This window comes from Suricata suricatta, chromosome 6, assembly GCF_006229205.1.
Source record: "Suricata suricatta isolate VVHF042 chromosome 6, meerkat_22Aug2017_6uvM2_HiC, whole genome shotgun sequence".
In the NCBI taxonomy this organism is placed as follows: Eukaryota; Metazoa; Chordata; class Mammalia; order Carnivora; family Herpestidae; genus Suricata; species Suricata suricatta.
The window spans coordinates 45,105,965-45,116,015 of NC_043705.1; the positions used below are offsets into that span (position 1 = coordinate 45,105,965).

Below are 10,051 nucleotides of genomic sequence, written 5' to 3' on the forward strand. Positions count from 1 at the left end.
CTTTTATCTTGATAAGGTCCCAGTAATTCATTTTTGTTCTTGATTCCCTGGCCTCTGGGGATGTGTCGAGGAAGAACTTGCTGCGATTGAGGTCTAGGAGGCTATTTCCTGCTTTTTCCTCAAGGGTTTTTATGGCTTCCTGTCTCACATTCAGATCCTTTATCCATTTTGAGTTTATTTTTGTGAATGGTGTCAGAAAGTGGTCTAATTTCATTTTTCTACATGTTGCTGTAGGCATCTTTTTTTAAAAAGCACTCAAAAAACTAGGAATAGACGGTAACTTCATCAACATAACAAAGGGCATACATGAAATACTCATAACTAACACCAAACTGAATGCAAAAGACTGAAAGCCTTCTCACTAAGATTAAAAACAAGACAAGGATGCTCACTTTCACCATTGCTATTCAACATTGTGCTAGAAATTCTAGCCAGAGCAATTAGGTAAGAACAAGAAATAAAAGACTCCCAAATTGGAAAGGATGAATTATACTTATCACTATTTAGCAATGATATAACCCTATAGATAGAAAATCCCAAAGAATCTAAAATAAAACTACTAGAGCTAATAAAAAAAATTCAGCAAAGTTGCAGGTTACAATATCAACACAAAGTAACAGTTATGTTCATCAGCAATGAACAATCTGAAAAGGATATTAAGAAAGCAATTTCACACTATTAAAATATATAAAATTTTAACCAAAGTTGTGAAAAACTTGTACACTAAAAACTACAAAACACTGGTGAAAGAAATTAAATATGACATAAATAGATGGAAAGTTATCCCATACTCATGGATTAGAACACTTAAAATTAAGATATCACTATTACCTACAGCTATCAATTGATTGAGTGCAATCCCTACCAAGATTAAAAAAGCCCTTTTTGCAGCTATTCTAGTAGGTATGATCTCAGTGTGGTTTTCATTTGCATTCAAGGGGCCCTGGATAACAACAACAAGAAAAGCAAAACAAAATATAAAATTCTAAAAAGTACAATTTCTTACTTCCTAATTCCAAAACTTACTGCAAAGCTACAGTCATCAACACACTATAATACTAGTATAAGGACATATAGATCAATGCAACATAAAATCTAGAAATAAATCCATTTGTCTATGACAAGTTGACTTTTGACAAGGGTGCTAAACTAAGTCCATTAAATAAAAGAATAGCTTCTGCAATGAGTAGCACTAAGACAATTAGATTTCCATATACAAAAGAATAAAACTGGACCTCTACCTCATATAATATACACAAAATAACTGAACAGGGAGCAAGAGCCTAAATATAAGAGTAAGACCATAGAACTCTTAAAGAAAATATGGAGGTAAATCTTCATGACCACTGAATTCTTACATATAACACAAGCATGAACACTATAATATATTGAACTTCATTAAAATTAAAAATATTGTGTATCAAAGGTTTATCAAAAAGGTAAAAAGGCAGCCTAAATAGAAAATGTTTGCAAATCATTTATCTTATAAGGTCTTAATACCCAGAATATATATAGAACTCAACAAGAAAACAGTTTAATTTTTAAAAGGGCAGCAGACTTGACTAGACATTTCTCCACAACTGTACAAATAACCAGTACCCCCATTAAAAGATGCTCAACATCATTAAGGGAATGAATGTAAATGAAAACCACACTGAGATCACACCTACTAGAATAGCTAGGATAAAAACATTTTTAACAGAAAATCACAAGTGTTAACAAGGATATAGAGAGATAGGAATCCTCATAGATTGGTGGGAGGGATGTAAAATGAGGTGTCCCACTGTGAAAACACTTAGAAATTTCCTCAAAAAGGTCAATACAGAGCTACCCTGACTTAACCTCCTGGATGTATACCCAAAAGAAGTGGAAGCAGGGATTTGAACAGATAATTCTGTCCCAGTGCTTACTATTCATGATAGCCAAAACATTAGAGTAACCCCAGTATCCATAAACAAATTAATGGATAAACAAAATGTGGTATATACATAAAAGGGAATATTATTTAGCCATTAAAAGAAATGAAGTTATGATACCTGCTGCAGTATCAGTGAACCTTGAAAACATGCTGGGTGAAATAACCAGATAGAGAAGATGAAGATTGTATGATCAGCATCATATGAAATATCTAGAGATGACAAATTCAGAGAGACAGAAAGCAAATTAGAGGTTAGCAGGAACTGAGAAGAATTGGAAACTGGGAGATTATTCCTTAAGGACTATGAAGTTTCTTTTTGTGATAATGATTGCACAACTTTGTGAATGTAATTAATACTATTAAGTTGTATATTTTTTTAAAAATCCTTAAAATTTTATGTTAAATATTTTTACCACAATAAAAGATGATCATGGTATTCATTTTTTACCTGGTTAACAGAAACAAAAACTTAAAAATTTTTATGATTTGGTTGATAACGTTATAAATGTAGTTGACCCTTGAACAATAGTAGACTCCTCCAGACTACTAATAACCTACTGTTTACTAGAAGCCTTGATAACCATCTATTAATACATAGTTTGTATACATATTCTCTTGCTTACCATATAGTATGAATATAGGATAGAAAATCATAAGGAAAAGAAAGTACATTTACACTACGCTAAGCAAAGTTAAGTCAGTCAGAGAAAGACAGGTATATGATTTCACTCATATGTGAAATTTGAGAAACTTAGCAGATGGACATAGGGGAAGCGAAGGAAAAATAGGATAAAAACAGGGAGGCAAACCATAAGAAACTAAAATACAGAGAACAAACTGAGGGTTGACAGGAGGAGAGGGGGGTGGCAGGGTGGGTTAAATGGGTGACAGGCACTAAGGAAGGCATTCTTCAGATGAGCACTGGGTGTCATATATCAGAGATGAATCACTGGGTTCTACTCATGAAGCCAAGACTACACAGTAAGTTAACTAACTTGAGAATTAAAAAAGATACATCCCTATATGCATATTTATTGGGGGAAAAAAAACCATTTGGAAGTGGCCCTACACAGCTCAAACCCATGTATATGATCAACGATATACAGGATCAACTGTATATGACGAATTATAAGTAATCCACAATGTCCTTTAACTTATTCAATAGAAAAAAACTGATTTTGCAGGATTTATACATTTGACTTTGGTATCCTAAAAATATAGGAGATAAAGATGACATTTAAAATCCATTGTGTATTAACTTTTCAAGTATATTACCAGAGTAACACTATACCTACTTTGACTATAAAAATATCACTCCACCTCTGCTAAGGCCTATTTATATCAATCAATTTGACACTACAAATGTCTTATGTAATCGGAAAACTACCGAGCAGTAAAATACCGTGCTTCAACCTTTGTCCCATCGTCCGTGAAGGATAGCACCTATATCCTTTTCTAAAAGCTTCTAGCTCCATGCAAGCAGTAAGAGGGGTAAGCTGGAAGGCATCTTCTTGTCCTCATTCTTCACCTCCCGAAACTCAGTAGGAAAGGTGAAGTAACTTGCTCGGGATCACATAGTTGTTCACTAGCAGAACTGGGAATCAAACTGTCCCCAGATGAGAGAGAAAGAACTAGGTTCAAATCTTAATATGTTACTTACCTCCACAAACCTTACCTGTAAAGTGTTGATGAATTCAATGCTTACTGCAGTGACTACAAAGTAAGAATCAAACAATCAATCATGATACGTCATCAGTGGTCATTCCACTAGATTTTCAACTCTGAGCATGCAGACCGTGTCTCCATCTTGCTTACCGACTTATCAGAAGGTTTAATCCCATGCTTGGCATATGATAGATAATTTTTTCCTTTTTTAATACTGCTATGAATAATATTAATTCATAGGAGCTGTACTTTTGGTTTCATGGAGGAAAGCTTTATTAATTATAAGGGGAAGGGAATAAAAGGGATTAAAAATTATAGTAAACATAGATAAGAATAATGAAGGCTTTGTTTTAATACATCAAATCAGGTAGTCACAACATCCAGCCTTCTGTCTGAGGAAGCGCCATGGTGAACAGGCAGGTTGGAGTCCCCATTGAGGGTACTGGCAGAACAGCCTCCCTCAGGTGAGACTTCAAACTATTCTGCCAGGACAACATATGTGATTTATGATCAGTCATTAAGTTTGCCTAAATGCAATCCTGAGGGAGCTGGGGTGGGTTTTCTTTTTTTCTCCTTTGGTTCTCTTACATATCTCACAATCTTAGGAGGCTGTCCATGTGTATATTTCTCTTCCCTCCCTGACCCATTCCAGGAGGCCATCCTGGCTCAAGGAGGTGATGACAGGTTAATCCCTCTTGGCATCAGGAATAGAAGGGCCAGTTCTGATCCCAAGGCCAGATACAGAGTACAAACCAACCAAGGCCCCCATGTGCACCTCTGGGTAGAAATGCATGACAAGTCACACAAACAACTTCTGTACAGAATACATACTAATATCAAGGCTTCTGAAGTAACCTCTAAAGAATATGGTTTTAAGAACTACAAAATGTATCTCAAATACATTCATAATAATATTCCATTCCTGCTAAAAATATATTTGGGAGGCTTCATTTGAGACATTCTCAAAAAATAGGCTAATTATTCATTCTATTTTCTGATGTGTTTCCTTATATACAGGCACTCACTCATCCATCCAACAAACATATTTAGTACCGGATCTAAGCACTGTGAAAGTTGCTGAAAATTGAAAAAGATGTATGAGATAATTGTTCAGTCTTTATGTCTTTGAAAGAGTCTTCAAAATAATGGAACCTACTTTATGGTCTTTGATGGTGAATGTAAATTTGAGCCTTATTTGAGGGAGGGGACAGGGAGTCTTCCAGGAGCCTCTGTCTTCTAGGATGTGGGAGAAGTTCTTGTGAGCTAAAATTGTTTTTATAAAATAGACTTTATAAGATGACAAAAGTACCTGTTTGAGACTCATGAATGCTGGTTCTTCTTTATAAACTTTCTCAAGAAAGTCTTCAAGAGGACTTTCCTACCTGAAGGGAAAAAAAAAAGAGAGAAAGTCAGATTCAACTCTTGTGATTATGACTTTTTTTATAGCTTTAATGGTTACTCTGATTTTCAATCAGGATTCATAGTTGTGTTGAAATATTTCCCCCTTAACTCTTAAGATGATGTGGAGCAGAGTACTTAAGCTTCACAACTGAGCAGCCTCTGTCTGGTATTGGTGGTTGCTGTGGAGGAAGAAAAATGACTACTGCAGTCTCTCAAAGGGCTAAAAGCTCTACCCTGAAGTGATACATAGTATTTTGTTTGAACAGTCATTTTCATTGGTAAAGTTCCATGGCGGTGCCTAACTTCTGAGAGGCAGGGAAGTGCACAGTAAGCCATGTATTCAGAAGGAGACCAGATTATTTGTGAAGAGCCCTGATGCACCACAAGTGTGCAAATTTTAGTCCAATAAATTTGAAAACTTGGATGAAATGGATAATATTGTATAAAAGTTCCAAAACCAACTCAAGGAAAATGTAGAAAACATGTATAGACCAGCAACTAATAAAGAAATTGATACAACTGTTAAAGAACTGGTATTTAAAAATCCCCCCTACACCTAAAAAGACAATAGACCCCAACCATTTTACAGGCTAGAATTATCAAACCATCAAGATTTTAATTTTATGCACATTGTTTCAGAGAGTAAAAAGGGCACAAGATTGTTAATGTCCAGAACTCTTAGGGGTCTAAGATTTACCCTACTTGCAAGCTAACGGGTTACTTTTCCGGTTTCATGGATGCTTGTAAAAAAAAAAAAAAAAAAAAAAAAAAAAAACCCCAAGATCTCTAGGTCAGAAACAAAGGATGGTCTTTTACTGAGAGCAGCAGCCAAAACAGCAGAATTTGTGTGGATCCCAGAGCCCTCTCTCTAATAGAGCATACAGGTAAGCCCGGCAGTAACTGCACACAAAGTGGAGTATGTCACAAGGAGCTCTGAGCTGACAAAATTCACTTGTTTTATAGCAGCATTAAATATGCTATGTTCTAAAGCTACAAATCAGACCTTCCCAGAGGAAGACATACTGTCTTCCAAAACTGTTTGCTATAGGAATATCTTTCAAAAAATAGTACAAAGGCAGTCATTACTTATATTAGCAAGATATGCAGACACACAGACCCATGTAAAATTGTCACCTATCGGCCCACATATTTTATGAAGTCAATAAAATCGTAATAAGCCAGGCAAAATTAACATAAAACAGAAAATTTTACACCAACCATCATTACAAACATAGGCATAAAAACTCCATGTAAAATAGATAAAGCTGAATTCATCAGTTTACAGAAACAAATATGAATATGTGGTATTTATTGTAGGTGTGAAGGGAAGGATAAAACATTGGAAAATCTGTCGCTTTATCACTTTAGATTTTTTTTAATTATTCAACATTTTAAAAACTATGTGAATTCATCACATTAACAGATTAAAGAAGAGACCCATATGGACATCTTGAAAGATACAGAGTAACTATTTGACTTGACTAAATGAGTATGTTTAATATTGGCACAAGAATCCACATTTTCTGATTTCTTGATGAGAATGATTTTCCCTGCACTGTGCCTTTTCCCCTTATAATATGGGGGAGGGGAGAGTATGAAGTTTGTGTCTTTATTGTGCTCTTTACTTTAAAGTAACTTAGTTAGGTGCTCCTGAGTGGCTTAGTCGGTTAAGCGTCTGACTTAAGCTCAGGTCATGATCTCACAGTCTGTGGGTTCCTCCGTTCACTCTCTGTCTCTCCAAATAAAGACATAAAAAAAATTAAAATAGCATAGTTAGAAGGTACTGATATTATTAGTTTTTACACCATATCTTAATAGTAAATTAATTATTATTAGTGTATCACCAGCAGTACATTGTTGTTAAGTTCATGTAAAATGCCTATCTGGTGCAGAAGCTTCTCAGGCCATGGATTCCAAGCCAAACTCTCTTGGAATAAAGTAGTTGTCTATATTACAACATTTACATTGACTGTTCTCATAATGGTTTTAGGTGTACTATCTTCTAGCCCATGTGTATTAAAGGAGGGCAAAAACTGGTTTGGGGGGGTCAACAGAAAATCCTAGATACTACATTAGTTTGTGGCCCTCAAATCTCAACTCCACCTGACAAAATTTTATTTCTTCCTATTTAGTTTCTCTTATTAGGGAGAAATTAGATTTAAGTTAATTTAATTCATTGATTAGAATACTTAAATTTAACTTATCTTTCCCCTTATGGGGGTGATAATTTAAAAAAGATTGAGAAACACTATTCCAGACTCAGTTTTCCAAAACAGAAATTATGTCTTAAAGTATCTTTAAACCCTCAGCCACTAACAGACAGTAAATACACACTCTATAAGTATTGACTAGATCTCAGAGTTTCAGTATCTGAGAGTGTGACATTCTATTTAAAGTTAGTCACTGCCTTAAAGAAATCAACTCATGCTTGAAGGAAACAAACCATTTTGTCTGAACCATCAATAGTCAATTCGTTGATTTTTATTTAGAAAAGATAGACGTAATATGAAGAACAAGCTCTAGCAACAAAAGGTAGTTTCTTCCTCATTAGAATAGTAGTAACAAGAGTAATAATAATAATAACGTAAGAAGAAAAACAAAATCTAACAATCATTGAATCAGGCCTTCATAATCTGCCAGGCTTGTGCTCTGTGTGTGTTAATTCACCTATTCCTCACAATAGCCCAAAGAATTAGGTCCTTTCGTTGTGATCATTTTACAGTGGAATCAGTAATTAATCACTGGTTAGTGTTATGGCAAGTTTTCTAACGTCGTAATATAGCTAATACTTACCTAGAAAAGTTATCTATAATGTGATTTTCTATTCACCAGACTTTGAGAAATTGCCATCATCCCATCTAATTTATAGCTTTGGAAATTCCAGAATTGTTACAAAGGCCTACTCACTAACTCTCCATTTAAAAAAAAATTAAGAAATATTAAACAAGAAATGATCATTATCCACCATACCTAAAAAACTTCCTACCCTGAATCATCCTGGGCCACCGTCACCTTCTGGTATTCAAAGCTGGAAATTAGCACTAATGAGGTCACTTGAAGAATGAAAGGGGCACTATTAGTAGTTATACCAGGACAACGAGGGTAAGCAGAGACTGTCCTAGGGAACAGAGATGGTCTCTCTGCTCATAATGCTTCATCTTTCGTGCCTTGTCTGCCCTGAGCTGTACTTTATTCTATAGCTATTCCATTAATACCATTATTCCTTTGACCCAAACAAGTGAAACATGAATCTGAAATGTCTAAGGTTTATAAATAATCCTTTAGGTCAGAAAAATCACCTACTTTTTACATATAATAATAATTTCCATTTACAATGTTACCTGTTCTGCTGAGCTGTCAGCACAGAGCCTGATCTGGGGCTCGAACCCACGAACCATGAGATCATGACCTGAGCCAAAGCCAGACGCTCAACCGACTGAGCCACTCAGGCACCCTGAAGGAGTTTTTGAAAAGGTATATAAACTACTTTGGGAATATTTGGGGTATGTGTTAGGATAATTTCTTCATGTTTCCCTCTATCCTATACCAACATATTATGATGGTATGTAATGTTAGCTGAGGAAAACTGGAAGTCTGGTAACCCAGAAAGGCTAACATCATTCGTTTGTTTTCTATTTGTGTTACAGTATGCTGAAAATTGCATATGTCCAGTTAAATGGATTTATATTATATTATCTAGTTTTAGATAAACTGCTACGCAAAGTAGACAAGAGACTTAAAAATAATTCTATTAAGGGGTACCTGGGTAGCTGAGTCAATTGGGCGTCTGACCTCAGCTCAGGTCATGATCTCACAGTTTGCGGGTTTGAGTCCTGTGTCAGGTCCTGTGCTGACAGCTTAGAGTCTGCTTCAGATTCTGTGTCTCTCGGCCCCTTCCCTTGCACATACTCATTTTTGTGAGAGAGAGAGAGAGAAACAGAGTATTAAAAAAAAAAAAATTCTATTAGGTAATCAGATTCAAGATAATACTAATAAGGCAAACAAAAAAAGTCAAGGAGATGACACATCATCCTAATGTAAGCGTTGTCAGCTATAAAAATTAATAATTAAACAAGATATGATAGAAAGTCAGCAGAGTAACAAAGTATCAAAAATCTATTTGAAATATGGCCCTCTAATTTAGTCTAAAATATCATTTTACCTTTATCTCATCCTTTTTAATTTTATGTTTATAATCCACACAAGTAAATACAATTTATAAATCAACACTGAAAATTATAAAATATTAATGAAAGTGATTAGAAAAGACAACTAAATAAAAAGCTATTCCATGTTCATTTGTTAGAAAAATTAATATTAAGATGTCCATACTACTCAAAACAATATAAAGATTCAACACAATCCCTACCAAAATACTAATGGCATTTTCACAGAAATAGAAAAAACAGTCCTAAAATTCTTATGGAACCACAAAAGAATCCCAAATAGCCAACACAATCTTGACAAAGAAAGAAACACAGGCATCAAAGTTCCTGATTGCAAAACTTATTACCAACCTACAGTAATCAAAACAGCATGGTATCGGCATAAAAATAGACACCTCTACCACCAACTAACTTTTGGTAAGGGTGCCAGGAATACACAATGGGGAAACAATAGTCTGTTTAATAAATGTTGCTGGGAAAGCTGGATTGCCACATGCAGAAGAATTGGACCCCTATCTTGTACCATACGCCAAAATCTACTCAACATAGATTACAAAGTGAAATAGACCAGGAAGCATAAAAGTCTGCAAGAAAACACTGAGGGTAAGCTCCCTGACATCAGCTGTGGCAATGTTTTAGTTATAACCAGAAACCTCAGGCAAAAAAAATAAAATAAAATAAAAAATAAACCAGTGGGACTACCTCAAACGAAAAAGCTTTTCCATAGCAAAAGAAACAAAATGAAAAAGCAACCTCTATATTGGGAGAAAATAATTGCAGATCATACATCTGAGAGAAGAGACACTGGAAATTTGCCAAGAGAGTAGGCTTTAGGTGGTACCTTTATATGAAATATGTTTTATAACTTAAATGTGTACAATTTTTACTTTAAAATGTAAAA

General features: G+C 34.9%; 1 protein-coding gene across 2 annotated transcripts in view; it reads left to right on the forward strand.

The window, feature by feature from the left end:
* RNF180 (ring finger protein 180) overlaps positions 1-10,051 on the forward strand; it is a 216,940-nt gene that overhangs the window by 158,983 nt on the left and 47,906 nt on the right. The window lies entirely within an intron of this gene.